At 34.0% G+C, this 17,780-nt stretch overlaps 1 long non-coding RNA gene across 1 annotated transcript; it reads right to left on the bottom strand.

Moving 5' to 3' along the window:
- Positions 1-6,431: 6,431 nt before the first annotated feature.
- Positions 6,432-8,863, bottom strand: LOC131849893 (uncharacterized). The gene is made up of 4 exons (XR_009357807.1): positions 8,775-8,863; positions 8,293-8,398; positions 7,406-7,474; positions 6,432-6,700 (listed from the first exon to the last, which is right to left on the bottom strand). It is a non-coding gene; the product is annotated as an uncharacterized LOC131849893 (long non-coding RNA).
- Between the last annotated feature and the right edge of the window lie 8,917 nt (positions 8,864-17,780).

Genomic DNA, 17,780 nt, shown 5'->3' with positions numbered 1-17,780 from the left:
TAGATAGATCTAGATAGATCTAGAAATAAATCTACGCGTTGAATAATACGCGCAAACACATTGAATAAGAATTTTTTTATATACTACAATTAGATATTTCAATTCTATGTTTATTGTGGTATGCAAATATTATTTTACAATTAATACAACTATATTTTTCTTATTTATGACAACTTCGGTAGTCGCTGGTTCGATTCCTCGCACGATACAAACATTTGTATTCATGAGTATGATTGTTTGTATCGGTCTGGGCGTTTTCTATGTATAATATGTATTTATTTTAAAAAATGTATCCATGTATTTATATCAGTTGTCTAGTACCCATAACACAAGCTCTGCTTAGCTTGAGACTAGGTAGCGCTGTGTGATTTGTCCTTAGTTCTATTATATATCTTTTCCAATTAAATATAATAAAAAGGACCAATAAACCGACCGTAGACGGTCCAGTGATGATTAAAGTAGTATCAATAATAAAAATCATGTTAATATTACCAATATTACATAATAATATAAAAGAAAATGTAATATCACAAATTTGTAACAAAAGTTTGTAATATAAATAATAAACAGTTATTTGTTCACGTAAGTTTTATTTAAAAGTCCTTAATCTATTGTACTTAATGCTACAAGTTTCATTTTACTACTAAGTCACAATTTGTTCATAAATTTATTGTATCAACTTAATTTCGACCAGTTTCGGTCCAACATTGGCGATTACTTTCATTCGTCCGAAAATTACAATATTCTAAAAACAGTATTCATATATTTTACAATTAATTTTCGATCAGTTCCAGTCCAGAATTGGTGTATAGTTGTTCTCGAAAACGAACAATACTTAAAAAAATTACAATTTATTATCAGTAATTAAAACTATTATATTATTATTATTATTAATAGAAAATAGTATTTGGGCTACATTTTATAAATTTACAATTTTAAAAGTACCTGCTCGTGAAGAATAAATTCTATAAAAGGAGAGAGCTTTTTAGAAATATAACTTTGGTTTCCCCAAAATGTCGGGAACGAAAGCTAAAATTCGGATTAAATTTCGGTTTTAATAACTAATTTTCATATACGTATACATATTTATTATGACACTACAATTGGGTTGGTTTTGTTATAATTTGACAACTAATATTTTAGTTATTTTTAAACTTCTGTGTTTAACATACATTATTTATATTGTTAACCGGGTCTTAACACGAATAATTTTATGGCAAATAAAGGTATTTACCTCTCGACATTTCGACTAGGCTGTGAGAGGTAAATACCTTAACACAAATAATTTTATGTAAGTATGTAAGTCGTATTTGCATTACAGATAAGATAAGTAAACAATTAAGCGACAGTGATGATATCAGCAGGCAGCGATGTAATATGCCTTTTTACTGTATTCATGCAAAATTTGAATAAAGACAAAGATATTTACCTCTCTCTCACCTTAGTCGATACGTCGAGAGAGGTAAATACATTTATTTGCCATAAAATGATTCGTGTTAAGACCCGGTTAAGAATATAAATAATCTAAGATTTATTATATATTATTTTTATATTGTATATTACATTTCGGGCTATTCTCTACATCGAATACGTTCAGAATAATATATATTATGTTTTTGCAAGAACAGTGATATGCAGTCGATATGTACACGCTGTAAAAATGACGGCTTGCTCCCTGCGGGGGATTGTTAAGAGCCTCTTAACTCCTGAACTAGAAAGGTCTACATTTAACTAGACAATTTATCGAAACATTAAAAAGAATATATCCAATAACAAACTGAAAATACCATTAGAGTATGGTTTAGGTACTTGGTACTTATACGCGGTCGACATTATTTTCATTATGCGTCTAGAAGTCATTACTGAAATTAGTTCACGTTTGGTCACCAAACATACTGCGTGTGTTCATCTACCAGTACCATCGCTCATGTTACCATTAATTACCATTTAAGAAAAAAACATATTAGTGTGTAAACTTCGACTTTTTTAATTATTGGTATATTAAATTAGATGTGTACTATAACAAAGCCGTACAACTATATGGTCCTTCGAGCCGGATATGAACCGTAATGGATGTTATATTTATAAGAAATCAATGGAAGCATGTACATACCTCGCAATATGAGCGTTTACAACCAAAGTATATGTGAATGACTGTATAATAAGTCTTATGAGTAAAAAGTAAGTACATAGTTCAGTTTAAGTCGGTATTTGTGTACTATATATATAGCTTGTATGTTTTAAGGATAAAGAAATTGTATTGACGGCCTCGGTGATCTAGTGGTTTAGCACACCGCCTCACTTCCGATGGTCGCGGCTTCGATTCCTCGCACGGCACAAAACATTCATGAGTATGATTGTTTGTATCGGTCTGGTTATTTTCTACGTATAATATGTACGTATTTACGAAAAAAAATCTATGTATTTGTATCAGTCATCTAGTACCTACAACACAAGCTTTAGCTAGCTTAACTTAGGTCTAGATGGCACTGTGTGAATTGTTCTGAGATTATTATAATTATTATTTAAAAAAATATATTTCATACAGTACATCTTAGTCGCTTATGAACATTAAGTTTTTTGTATTCATATTTTGTACTTGCAACTCATGTCGAAAAAATTGTAAATAATATATTTTCTTTTGAAACAATCTTAATTTCTAAAACATGATAGAGATCGTTACACCGGTGTGTTTATATTCGAGCTAATGTCACAACTTTAAATTATATATCAAACGAGATTCACTTAAAAGGATACCAAACATCGTGTTAATAATAAGCTTATAAACAAATTGAGATAAATGTGAATATAGATTACCTATTTGAAGTTAGTTTACAATTTTGACTCATCTTTTTTTCATGTTTTGTCAAAATTTGAATTTGCAAAGAAGTTTTGTCAAAACATATAGGGACAAAGATAAAAACACATTTACCCAGATGCGAACCTGCTCAAATCTGCCCCAACTGCTTTCTACAATATGCTATGTCGGGGCTATCCTGATGCATATCCTCAGTCCCAAAGACCATATGCCATATTGGTGTCCAGTCTATTGTTTTACGGCCCAGATTATCTGCATTGCAACTTGATATCTTCATATCTTCTCTGTATATAAGGGAAGGTTTTTGTAAGCCACGGCATTCGGTCTTTGAGCACAGGATGCGCTGGTTGTATTTTAAATGCTAAAGTGAATTGTGTTAGACATAGTTAAATTAATGTTATATAGTTGTTATTTTATTATAATACATACTTTTACTAGTACATAGAGTTGATATATCTAACATATATATTCTTCACAATTATAAAAAAAAACAATTAATTTTATAATTCCTAACGTATATCAATACATCTCAATTTGTTTACACGCTTCACAAGAATGCACAACCTCTTTCACAACTGGCCGCTTTAGTACATAGGATATGTACGGGAAAATAAACTAAAACACGGTTTTGCATTTGTAATAGAGTATGGTGAGTAGATAAGATATGAGATAGAACATGAACATATACACGAATACCTTTTATATTACATTCCAATGCCCAATTTACACTCAGCCCGAGTGGGCAGGGAAGTGAGCAGCGCGAGAGTGTAAACACGAGTGGAAACACTTCCCATGCCATTGGCGCTGCCACTCGATTGTCGGTTTTTCGTGCGCGAGTCAAAGAACTGGCAGCGAGAGTGGCAGCGTGTTTTTACATTCAGCCCTCTCGCTCAGTTTTCGCCCGGCAATATTTCTAGCAGCGCGAGTGGCAGGGGTAGCGGTTGAATGTAAACGTAGCATTATTTTCGACAACGGAACGGAAGGAATAAGCTCTATTCTTGAAGGCCACTTATAGTGTATATAGTGAATATTTAACTCTGAATTTCTTCAAATCTAGTAATAAAAACAATTAACTATTTAAACGAAAATAAGTTTATTTCGTATTCCAAGAGTATTAGCAACCAACTGATGGGAGAGTGTAGTGCACATGTTTGCTAACGATAACTGCTTTATTCCGGTTTCCGGTTTTAGTGACTTCCACTACAAATGCAAAACCGTTAAACTGATTCGCGTGTACGCACTAACCGTATTTATACGGAGCTATTCGAAAACTCACAACAAATTATACGTTAATTTTTAAATATGGCACAACGTTTGAAATTTGAGCTTTGCAAAAATTATTGATTAATCAAATTATATTTACTTAAAATTAAAAATTCATCCGGTCTGCTCTATTATGTAAAGTAGTTGCTAACAATTGATCATTGTAACAAATGGATATATATACTTTTAGAGTTTTTACTTGAGGGATTCAACCCTCTAATGAAAAACCAACACCCGTATTGCAACTGTTACATCTTACTAATATTATAAACGCCAAAGTTTGTGAGTACGAATGGATGGATGTTCAAAAAACTACTGAACGGATTTTTATGAAACTTTACAGAAAAATAGCTCAGAATGACACAAGGCTATATAATTTCATGTGGGTGAATTTAGCCAATCAGGTACATTTATTTACGATAAAATTATTCGTGTTAAAACTACATTAATAACTAGCTGTACTCGCGACTTCGGCCGCATTGAATTTAACTTTATATTTCTAAATAAATAGATTTTTTCTAAAATAAAAGTAGCCTAAGTTACTCCTTATTACATCAGCTACCTGCCAAAAAAAAGTCCCGTAAAAATCGGTCCAGGCATTTCAGACATTAGTCGAAACAAACAGACAGACAGACAAAAATTGTACAAAATGTTATTTTGGTGTATGTACCGTATTAATATTCATATGCATATGCTTGCACGGTTATTTCAATATTACAAACAGACACTCCAATTTTATTTATATGTATCGATAGTAAGAAACTTATGAATGGCAATCACAAAACTTGATTTGGAATCTATTTCTAAATTGTTAGCAACTGCGTTACATACATAATTAAACCAGGGCTCGTTAGTTACCTACATTCTACTTACTAACTAAACTTTCATAATTGGGGTATTTACAACAATAAATTCATCACAATATATGTTGACTAAAACTAAAAATAAATCTAAATATAGTACTTAATATACTGACCGTAATATTTATAATTTATTTTGGTGACATGCAGGATTTGTTTGTAATCACAAGCGATCGGTCGTTAAAATCTTTAATATCATTCGTAGAGTTGAAACGGATATCCGGTAACTATCCGGTATGCGGCCTGCCTATCCGGCCGACTTAATACTAATCCGGCCGAATACCGGATAACTACTATTCGGGCAGATAGGCATCCGGCCGAATTAAAAAAAAATATCTGGATAATTTTTTTTTTAAGTAATTATTTTCTTTATTTAGTTAGTCTTAGTATTACCTAAGGAATAAAATTAGTTTTAGTATTAAATTTTTAATCAATCAATAGTAAATGACTGTTATAGAAAGAAAATTAATTTATTAGTTAGTTAAGTTCCGCCGGATATCCGGCTATTCTGTCACATGGTTAGACAAAAATTGTAGAAAATGTTATTTTGGTATATGTACCGCATATATATTGATATTCATGTAGTAAAAAACGGTTATTTCAATATTACAACAGACGCTCCAATTTTATTCATATGTATAGATGTATAGATTACAAAAAAAATATTAATAGATTTAACGACCAACCGATGACTTGTACTACAACATTTAACATATAATATTCAGAGGCAAGAAAACGCAATGAGTTCCATATTTAAGTCACATCACATTATACTTATATGTATAATAATTAGATTATATTATTATTATTATTATAAAACATACCAATTCTGTTAATTTCACATTACCATCATGCTATCCTTGTCACACACTTGTTGTAAGACGAGGATAGCAATAGGTTATAGTATTATTATGAAAACATACCAATTCTGTTAAATTCGCTGCATTAGCATCATGCTATCCTTGTCACACACTTGTTGTAAGACGAGGACAGCAATAGATTATTCTATTATTGTAATAATACATAGGAATTCTGTTTAGTTAATGATGAGGGGCGTAACGCTTTTTTTTTTTCGGAAGCTTTTTTTTGGGAGTTTTCTAATGCTGTTGGCCGCAGCTGGCCTTTACAGCTTCACCGGGCGATAGGGGGCGAGTGCAGATGGCACTCCAAACCAAAGGAAGGACTTATGGAGCGGCTGAAGGCCAACTCCCGCCTGACGGATACGACTTTAGTCTGAGGGCACCACTAGGGGTTCGAACCTCGGCTCAGGCCGTCGTAACTTCGATCCCCGTTTGAATTGGACGGGGGACCGATGGGAGGGGTAACGCAACGCGAGCGCCTGGGATATATTTATAAGCAAGGTGCAAGCGGGATCGCACGATTATTGCCGTCTCACTCACTGCTGGCATGTTCATTGGATCCAACCATATAATTTATGTACATAATTTATAAATTATCTCAAATACAACTAAGTGAGTGATTTTATTATCACTACAATATTATCAATTTCAATTGATCCCGTTTACATAATGTGCACAATTTTACATTTTCTTACAATTGGCACATTACTGACGGTCATGGTCGAGCGCTGTAGTACTTAAAACTATGAGTCACCAGGGGTCCTGTCAGTTCGGTCCTGGTGGCGATCTGGTCCTGATCCTGATGGTAGAAGACCGGTTTACGTTCATAGCAGTGCGGATCGCTCGGGCGGCGGGGACGAACTTTCAGCTACACTTGCATCCAGTAAGTTCGCGTGCTCCTATATAAAAAAAGTATATCTATTAATATGTTGTAATATGTTTTTACTGGCGGCTGTAATCACTATTTTATTTAAGATTACCGCGTACTATTTACTATCTATTCTAGTGTTTTGAGCAGTCATGCTCACTAAAATGACCAGACTTGTGGCGGCGTGTTGGGCCGGGTCATTGGGCTCCCTAAAATATGGTCGAGCGCAGTGATGGCTGGCTCATCCGTCATACTCGTGAACGGGTGCTGCTTGTAGGGACTGGTCTGCTCTAATCACTATGACTGATTTCCTCTTATTAATTGTTTAACCAGTTGGTTATATATTCTATTTTTTTTTCTATTTGAGTATTTAATTGAATTAGTGCCAATTGGTGGTTTGTATTCACACACTTAAACTTAAAAATGTAAAGTAATAATAAAATTATTTAAAAGAGCAACACGCAAATTTCTTGCTCGTTCTTCTTGTGATGAGACAGCTTTCCGAATGAGCTGTAGATTAAAAAAATGTAATGACTATTCAGAAGTGCTTCAATGTAAGTTTATTTGAATAAATGATTTTCTATTCTATCAGTGCGATTACCTAAAAATCATTTAAGAATTCACAGTTTACATTCAGATTTGAGCTTTATTTCTTGACAAATATGGTTCAGTTTTACAAGAATAATTCTGGATTTTATTGGTATATCGTTTATGAATCTACATAAGGCAGTCTCACCTCTGTGGGTATTTGTTGTGGCACGTACATGCTCTCGTATACTGGGTTTGAGAAGTGATTTCCTCCGTTCTATAACAATCAAGAAGATTAGCAGATAATATAATAATTTCTTCAGTTAAAAAAATACCTGTGTAATCTTTAGGATACAATTATATTCTCACGTCAACCTGCAAACCAGACAAATGAACCGCCTTTCTTGCGATGATCGCGGGTTCGATTCTTGGCACATTACATGCCGTCAGTATTTTACACCGCTCTCCATCCATATAACGTCCAAACATACCATTTTCCCTACAATCTACACAACCAAGCATGGTGTACTCAATAAATCTGGATAGCAAGGAAAACTTATCATTTTTACATCATAGCAGATTGTCACAGCAGACTCATACATCTTTATGGTCCTTCGAGCCGGATCAATTATCTTATAAGGATTTGGGACTAGATGGCACTGTGTTAATGTGAATTGTTGAGACTTACTTATATTATAAACGTGGAAGTTCGTGAGTGTAGATGGATGGACGGTTGTTTGTTCTTTTATAACCTATATAAATATACATTGTAAATAAACTGGCTTTAAAAAAAAAAAGTAATTCAATTGAGTTTCTTGCCAGTTCTTCTCAATTGGATCTATATACCGAACTGGACGGTAGGGAAAAAAAATAAAATTATAATGTAAAAATTTGACGTTCATAAGCGGCTAAAATGTCCTACATGAATAAATGATTTTTGAATTTGAATTTGAATTTGTTACTCTTTCACGCAAAAACTACTGAATAGATTTTAGTGATACTTTACAATAATATAACTTATATATCACAATAATATATAGGCTATAAATTTCAAATGGGTCCGGACACCCCCGGCCTCCTTCGTGCGATACTGACCGTGTGCGCGGTGGGCTGCCGGTGTTCGGGCTCGTCCTCCCCGGCGAGGTACATCGGGTTGTTGATTTCCACGTTGTCTGCCAGACGTGCGTGCACGAACGCACCGCTACAAACACCAAATATTATATTAGTGCATTTTAATTTTTATATATACCTTATAGACTAACTTACATATGAATTAATATTATAAAACTAAGATATAGAAATATTGAAATTGTCTGTTTGGTCACGGGACTGACGACGGCAATCTGCTACGGTAGCTCCGATTGACCACACCCTTCGGCCAGTAGTCCTCCTTCATAAAGGTGGGCAGCATGTCGGAGGGCACCCGGTCCACGAACGTCTTGAAACTCGCGATGTGGCTATGGCAGATTCCTCCTGATCCGTATGTAGTCGTTAAAGTCCTGCTCCTTAGCGTCAGAACAGGTACATAGTCAGTACAACAGCCTACCACATAAGCGTATAGTATAAGATATACTGACTGTCTCCGCCTGTGCAGGATATAGAGTGCGGCGGCCACCAGCGCCAGCAGCGCCGCCAGCGCCAGCAGTGCGCCCGCCCACGCGCCGCCCGCACCCCCCACCGCCCCCGCCGCCCCCGCCACCCCCGTCACCCCCTCACCAGGCGGGGAGCAGCTCGCGCCCGCCAGGCACGCGCAGTAAGGCACGCCTGCTGATGACGGATCCGCTGCGAAATATGTAAACTTAAAATGAATACTTTTCTTAGGCATAGACAAAAGAATATTGAGAGATAAGATGTGTATGTAGGAAGCTCGCTCTATACGCTATGGTCCGATTTAAAGAGTGGGGTACCCCAGTGAAGATTCAGGATATGGAAGTGCGACAACTAGTGTGTGTGGTGCCACATATAGTGCGAACAGCGTGCTGCTCACCGGCGGGTCGAGCCACACATAGTGCGAGCAGCGTGCTACTCACCGGCGGGTCGTGCCACACATAGTGCGAGCAGCGTGCTACTCACCGGCGGGTCGAGCCACACATAGTGCGAGCAGCGTGCTGCTCACCGGCGGGTCGAGCCACACATAGTGCGAGCAGCGTGCTGCTCACCGGCGGGTCGAGCCACACATAGTGCGAGCAGCGTGCTGCTCACCGGCGGGTCGTGCCACACATAGTGCGAGCAGCGTGCTACTCACCGGCGGGTCGTGCCACACATAGTGCGAGCAGCGTGCTGCTCACCGGCGGGTCGTGCCCCACGTAATGCGAGCAGTGTGCACTCACCAGCGGGCTGCCACGCGCAGAACGAGGGCGGCGGGCATCGCAGGTGCAGGCAGGCGTGGTCGTGCCCCACGTAGTGCGAGCAGCGCGCTCCGCCCCACGCTCCGCTACACCGGCACGCGGCGTCCCCACCTTCTCCCACGCTCACGCAGTGTCCGCCGTTCTTGCAGTCTCCCGATCTGCACTCTCCTACCGTTGTCCCACCGTCTGCAAGGACCAATCATACTTATTTTAGAGCTCTAGTATAAATCTAGCGTAAGGCCTATCTTATGGTAAAAGGTTACCTATGGTATGGTAGCCTATGGACGCTTGAAACACCAGGAGCGCGTGGGCGTTGCCAACATAAATATAAACTTACTTAAAATAAAGTCGTAAACAAGCCACGTCGTCACTTTGTACACGTGGTAGGTAACATTAATTTAAGTAAAAAAAATTACAATTTTTATCTGTTTGTTCTTAAGTTTTAGCACGCCAATTTCAGTAACGACTTTAGATTTCAGCGCGTTCTTAAGCGCGTAGCAAGTTGAGTTGAGTGTTAGTTACATTATAATCAGTAGTTTAAATACTTATAAACATTATCTATACATTTATACATAAAAATAAAATTGGAGTGTCTGTGAATATTGAAATAACCGTTTTTTACTACACGCATATGAATATAAATACCGTATTTACACTGTACTGTACATACACCAAAATAACAGTTTTTACAATTTTTGTCTGTCTGTCTGTCGTTCTGTTTGTTCCGGCTAATCTCTGTAATGGCTGGACTGATTTTGATGGGACTTTTTTTGGCAGGTAGCTGATGAAATAAGGAGTAAGTTAGGCTACTTTTATTTTAGAAAAATTCTTTTAAATTAGATAAATGAAGTTAAATTCCACGCGGACGAAGTCGCGGAAACAGCTAGTTATTATATATATCATTATTATATATTAATAATATATTATTGACATTCCAATATTCCGAATATATAATATATATATAATATAGCCGGTTGCACTTAACATTAATTCAAACAAAGTTCAATATCATCAACAGTCGATAAGTGTACGGATACCGTGAGTGCTGTGTGTCGCGAATTTTCGTTGAACAATCTAGTGACGGTAGATGAAAAACTGTTGTCACATCTACATTAGCATTTCAGAGATTAGCCGGAACAAACAGACAGACAGACAGACAAATATTAAAAAATAATCTTATTGTGTATATACCGTATTTATATTCATATGTAGTAAAAAACGGTTATTTCAATATTACAAACAGACACTCCAATTTTATTTATATGTATAGATGTATAGATCAGTTTCTATTGTCACTAAAGACTACACAGATATTTCTGGATCAACGTAATAAAATAAAATTAAACAAAAGGCTGGTGTTTCCACGGAAATCCCACTATGAACAACTTGTAATGAGTAAATAGATTTTATCTGTAAACAATGGTGGTGAGCCTTGTGTGTTTACTTGTTATTACACACAGTAAATTCATTACAATTAGATCATCTTCTAATATATAAAAAAGTGTGTGCATATCAGCTACCTAACTAGGTCTGAGAATCGGCCAACATCTGTTTTGCATATTCAAAAATATATAAAAATATTTATTATTGCTAATTTTTTTTATTTTATAAATATTTATCATTGAAAAATAACATCCAAAATTCACCCTTTTATGATCAACCCCTGTTTTTTTATAACGAAATACTAAGTTCAATTTATGTCAAAACAACGTTTGCAGGGTCCGCTTGTAATATATAAAAATTGCGTATCATTATTACATAGTATACAATAAAGTCGCTGTCGCTGTCTGTCCGTCCCTATGTAAGCTTAAATCTTTAAAATTACGGATTTTGAACAGTTTTTTTTAATAGATAGAGTGATTCAAGAGGAAGGTTTATATGTATTATACATGTACACTCGTATGTGTATATATAAATCAAACGAAATCTATATATATAAAAATGAATTGCTGTTCGTTAGTCTCGCTAAAACTCGAGAACGGCTGAAACGATTTGGCTAATTTTAGTCTTGAACTATTCGTGGAAGTCCAGGCAAGGTTTAAACGTTGATAAAATACGAAGAAATTGCATGTAAAATAGTAATAACAACAATTTGATTTTCCCATACAAACGGCTGATACCTGTCAAACAGGGTGCGTTCAGAAATTTATTGCGTAACTAAACTTCAAAATCTTTGACGTATTTAATTTTGTGGCGAAACGGAGTTCGGGGTGTCAGCTAGTCAAAAATAATATTCATGTACGACATTTTAGCCGCTTATGAACGTCAAATTTTTTGTAATAATATTCGCCTATCCTCCACAATGCAATACCAAGAAGTTTCTTGAAGTATTTCGATGAAAATATCTATACTCGGGAAGTCTGAGAATAGGCTATTGTCTAATTTGTAAACCCCTAAGTGATAAAGGTGACCCACCTCGTAATTAATAAATTAGTTAATAATACAATGACGGCCTCGGTGGTCTAGCGGTTTAGTACACCGTCTTACTTCTGATGGTCGTGGATTCGATTCCTCGGACGGTACAAAACACTTGATGAGTATGATTGTTTGTATCGGGTGTTTTCTACGTATAATATGTATATATTTACGAAAAAATATATCTATGTATTTGTATCAGTTATCTAGTACTCATAACACAAGCTTTAGCTAGCTTAACTTGGGTCTAGATGGCGCTGTGTGAATGTCATGAGATTATTATTATTATTAATAATAATTTTTCACAAAATTTATAGATAAATTTAATTGTTTCATAATTTTTAAAATAAACTTTCACAAAATTAATTATTGCGACATTGAGTAAGATATTCTTCCCAAGTTTCTTTAGCCTAAATATAGCAGTAGAATGTTTACGTAGTCTATTTTAATGGCTTTATAATCTGTGCGTACAAACGGTGGTTGGGTTTTTTAATATAAATATATTACTCATGTACATACATACAGTACACTAGATACGCAGTTAAATGTATAGTCAAAAGTGGTAGTCGCGGTTCTGCTTTGTACCAAACTAGAACCTTCATTACACTCTTATGTAAGCTAATGGTTTCATATTCTTTGAAAGATTAATTATAACATTTTCATAATATAAATAAGTTTAAAGATTTCATAATTTTTCACAAATATAATAAATACAATTAATAAATTTAATTGTTTCATAAATTTACAAAATTAATATATAAATGTTAATTGAGTCATAAATTTTCACAAAATTCATTATTGCCCCATTTGGGGAGACATTATTCCAAGTTTCTTTAGCCCCTAGCAGACGAATTAGCTAAGGGCTCTAGCAAACGAATTTAGGGAGACATTTTTTCCCCTAGTTTCTATAGCCTACATATAGCAGGCGAATGTATACAAAGTTTGCTTCAATGGTTTTTATAATCTTGAAGTACTAAATATAGTTGGGTTTTTTAATATTTGTCATGAAGTACATTACATAGGCAGTCAAATGTAAGTGGTAGTCTCGGTTCTGCTTTATACCAAACTAGAACCATAATTATCTAAGCTTATGTAAGCTAATTGTTTCATATTCTATGAAAACTTAATTGTATAATAAAATTTCACAATATAAATAAATTTAATTGTTTCATAAATTTATATGCAATTAATAAATTTAACTATTTCATTTCATTTCATAAATTTTATAGATAAATTTAATTGTTTCATAATTTTCACAATAAACTTAATTATTGCAATATTTAGTGAGATAGTTTTTCCCAAGTTTCTTTAGCAGACGAATTTTTGAAGTCTACTTTAATAGTTTCATAATCTTTGATTACTAAATATAGTTGAGTTTTTTAATATAAATATGTTAGTTAGTCATGTATTACATTAGATAGGCAGTCAAATGTAAGTGGTAGTCTCGGTTAATTTTATACCAAACTAGAACCTTCATTACAGTCTTATTTAAGCTAATAGTTTCATCAATATTTACAAATATAATTAATAAATTATATTGTTGTATAAATTTACACAATTAATAAATAAATGTAATAAATTGTTTCATAAATTTTATTATTCTCCCATTCTCTTGGGGAGATATTTTTTCTCAAGTTTCCTTAGCTTACAGCAGACGAATTTTTAAAGTCTACTGTAATAGTTTTTATAATCTTTGACTACTAAATATAGTTGGGTTTTTAATATAAGTATGTTAGTCATGTAGTACATTAGATAGGCAGTCAAATGTAAGTGGTTGTCTCGGTTTGCTTCTCATGAAGGTCACCGCTTGGAATCAAACTAGAACCTTCATACAGTCTTATGTAACAGGTATACATACATTGCATCACCGCATTATCTTATTAATATTATAAACACGAAAGTTTGTGAGTATGGATGGATGTTTGTTACTCTTTCACGCAAAATTACTCAATGGATTTTGATGAGGCTGCACAGGAATATAGCTTATACATAATGTGACCATTTATTCTTCGACTCAAAACGGGACACAATTAACAGACAGCCAATGAAAAAAACTCTTTATTTAAATTATCTATTCAAAAAAAGTTATCAATTAAGAAATATATCCGATAAATATAATTAAACATTTTGTTTATTCATAGATAGTTTATATTTATCTGATAAAAATAAAATGTTTTGGTATCGGAGGAACAAATTTGACTTTTTAAGAAGTATTTAAGTAAGAATGACACTCTTGGCACATTTTTTTTTTATACTCACCTTAACTACCAACAACTAACAACCGGCTCGTCTACCCAAAATTTCGCACCGTTACCGAAAACGGGACAATTTTGCGTTCCAGAGTCCGTTTCGGGGACACCGGGACTCGTAATTATAAAAAGGGACTGTCCCGTTCATTACGGGACGTCTGGTCACATTACTTATACATCAAAATAACATATAGGCTACGCTTTAAAAGGATATTATGCAAATTGGGAGTAATATAATGATACATATTGCAGACGAAGTTGCGCAGCTATTCATAATTTAAGAGCCGCTCTCTTGTCGTTTGGAGCTCTAGCCACTTTCCACGACACTACTAAACTACACTACACTTTTAAAGAGTAATGGAAGATCTCATTACTCTTTAAAATACAACACGACCCCATCATCTGCTTCTTCCCTATCCCATTTATTTGTGATCGGCGTAATATGTTTTTCTCTTCCATTCATCCCTGTTCGCAGTCATCTCGTTATTTACTCCCTTTCTCACCATATCTTTCTCACAGTCCATCCATCTCGTTTTCGGTCTTCCTCTACCCTTATAACCATCCACATTCATATGTAACACCGTCCTTAGGATATGATCTTCATTCTTAAAATACAACACGACTCCAATTTTGTCTTTAATTTGCTTGATGTAGCGTTGTTAGAGTATACGTTGTTGCTTTAATTGTTATCTAATTACCACTACACGTAGGTTGTTTATTGCTTACTCACATCCTGTCATTGATTTCATGGTTTTAAACTTATTTATACGTTCAACTGATTAATTTTATGCATAAATGGCGGGCGTTATGCGTAAATTATAAGCAATAAAAAAAATAAAACATTTTTTTTTATGAATATGATCTACAATAATAAAGTATCTGTTAGTAATTTACTATTATATAATTGGCTTTTGACACGAATAATTTTATGGTAAATAACGTATATAATATCATATTTTTTTATATCGATTTGTTTATTTCTTTTGTTTGGTTGTTTTCATATGTAATTTTTCTTATAATAATTTTCATTAATATCCGTTCTATAGTTTTTGCGTGAAAGAGTAACAAACACCCATCCATCCATCCGTACTCACAAAACTTTCGCGTTTATAATATCAGTAAGATTCTTATTAATATTTTACAAAATTAATTAATATACTGTCAAAAATAACCAGCAGAATTGGCCATTGGCTGGTCAGATAATGCGTGACACAAGGGCAAAATGGAGAAGAAGAATAATAGATCGTAAAGAACGAAACAGAAAGAGTGAGGCAGTTAAAGAAATGGGATGATGAGTTGAAGTCAACTGTGGGACAAAATGGAGAAAAGTTTGTGATGAGTGGCGCATGATATAAACCAATGGAAGTCGCTGGAAGTATCCTATGGCCTTTTGTTACACTGAAATTATAGATCAATTGTAAAATTGTATGATTTAAGCTTTATTCTGAAATTTACAATTTACAATTCTGAAATTTATAATTATTTATAAAATAATTGTAAATTTCAGAATAGAGGGCTTTATTATTATTACTAGCCCCGGCTTCGGCCGGGTGTACATGTATTATTATATATATAAACCTTCCTCTAAAATCATTATATCTATTAAAAAAACCGCTTCAAAATCCGTTGCGTAATTTTAAAGATTTAAGCATACATAGGGACGGACAGACAGCGACAGCGACTTTGTTTTATACTATGTAACAATTATACTATTAGTATTTTGTTATAAGAACAAATTATTGATGAAACTTTTTATTGACTCACAGAAAAAATATATTCCGTAACGTAAAAATAAAAAAAAAAAATACATAGATATGGCTGATCTATGATCTATTTGTCAATGCGGTAAGATGAGCTTGTGTTATGGCTACTAAACAACTGATATAAATACTTAGATATATTATTTTTTGTAAGTACATAAAGAACAATAATATACATAAAGAACATCCAGATCGATACAAATAATCATACTCATGAATACAAATGTTTACACCGTGCGAGGAATCGAATTCGCGACTATCGGAAGTAAAGTGGTGTGCTAAACCACTAGACCACCGAGGTCATCATCTGTAATAGACCTACATGTAGGATTGCCATCCGTTTTGAGGGCATCCGGGGAGCGTCCGGGGTATGTAATTTTTTTTAGGTTTAATATTAAATATATTAAAAATTTTAAGAATAAAAAGAATCGATCTGAATATTAAAACAATTTGTAACAAACTGTAATAAGATTCAGTTTTGTTAGGTATATTTAAAATTATGATAAAAAATTGCTATATTTAATTTTAAGGTCCAAAAATAAAAAGATGATGACATTGACATGACATTTCTAACGCTTTTTATTACACTGATTACGTTTAAAAAACCTTCCGACATGTTAACAAATGGACTTCTATAGATATATTTATTGAAATACTTTTTAAAACTTACTAGAATAAAATAGTTTTATTTCGTAATAAATCACGCCCAATTAGGCAAATCGAACCTAAGCAAACTTTGCCTAACTCGAACACGACGAAGGACAATGAATTGTGTAAACTCTATAAAAATAATTGTTTGAATACACACATGACTTTAATGTACATGGGTTCTGAACTCTAAACTCCGGGGTATCATGCGTCTTGGACATTTTCTATATTTTAGAGATGGCAACCCTACCTATATGCATAAACATTTTGTTTTGTTTCAATATAATTTACTTTCAAAATTGTATGTACTTACCATAATCTCGCCATCGTTTTAACCTGCCCATTGCACAATTTAACTATCAAGTTCACAGTTAAATTAACACTTAATTAATATTCTAACTACACATCTTTAATTGCACATAATTAAGTAATAACATTATAACTTTGTTGCGTTACGAATCAAAACTAATTTGTTGAAAGAATTTATTCGTGCAATTAAATTAAACACTATCATTCACTTATATCAATTAATACTGAAACGTTTTCTATACGTTTTATGTGATTAATATTATTAACGTGAAAGTTTCTGAGTATGGATGGATGTAACTCTTGATGTAAAAACTGAATTTTGAAGAAACTTTACAGTAATATGACTTATACATCAGAATATATGTAAATTGGGCGAAATATAATGGTAAATGTCAAGTAAGACGAAGTTGCGCGGGTAAGCTTGTATGTAATGTATTTTTTTAATAATATATTACAAAAAATACGGCTGTAATATGTGCAAACGATCGAGCACGCAGTGAGCACGCGTGCGCGCTGCACGCCCGCGATTTTGCGACTATGCATGCGCCCGCGCAGACCAGTGTCGTCCTCATGTCATTGTATTATTAAGGTGACCAACTATTTTTTGTTTAAAAAGAGTATTTCAAAGGTAAGAAAAGAAGAAAAAACAAAAAAAGATAAAATCTTTCTTTTCTTTTAAAAACAAATGTTACTTCGGAGTGTTTTTTTTGTTAAATGCGGATGTTCGTCTAATAATGTGGCCATATCCGAACAACTTTAATTTTGCATATTAAATTTGATTGTTAAGACGGCAGATAATGTTTTTACAGACTGCTCAAATAATCATTCCCTAGTGAAAATACTCTTTCAACAGC

This window comes from Achroia grisella, unplaced genomic scaffold (assembly GCF_030625045.1).
Source record: "Achroia grisella isolate CSIRO2021 unplaced genomic scaffold, CSIRO_AGI_Agris_v1 utg660, whole genome shotgun sequence".
NCBI classification, from domain to species: domain Eukaryota; kingdom Metazoa; phylum Arthropoda; class Insecta; order Lepidoptera; family Pyralidae; genus Achroia; species Achroia grisella.
The sequence above is the reverse complement of the archived record's forward strand: the minus strand, read 5'-3'. Positions and strand labels throughout refer to the sequence as shown.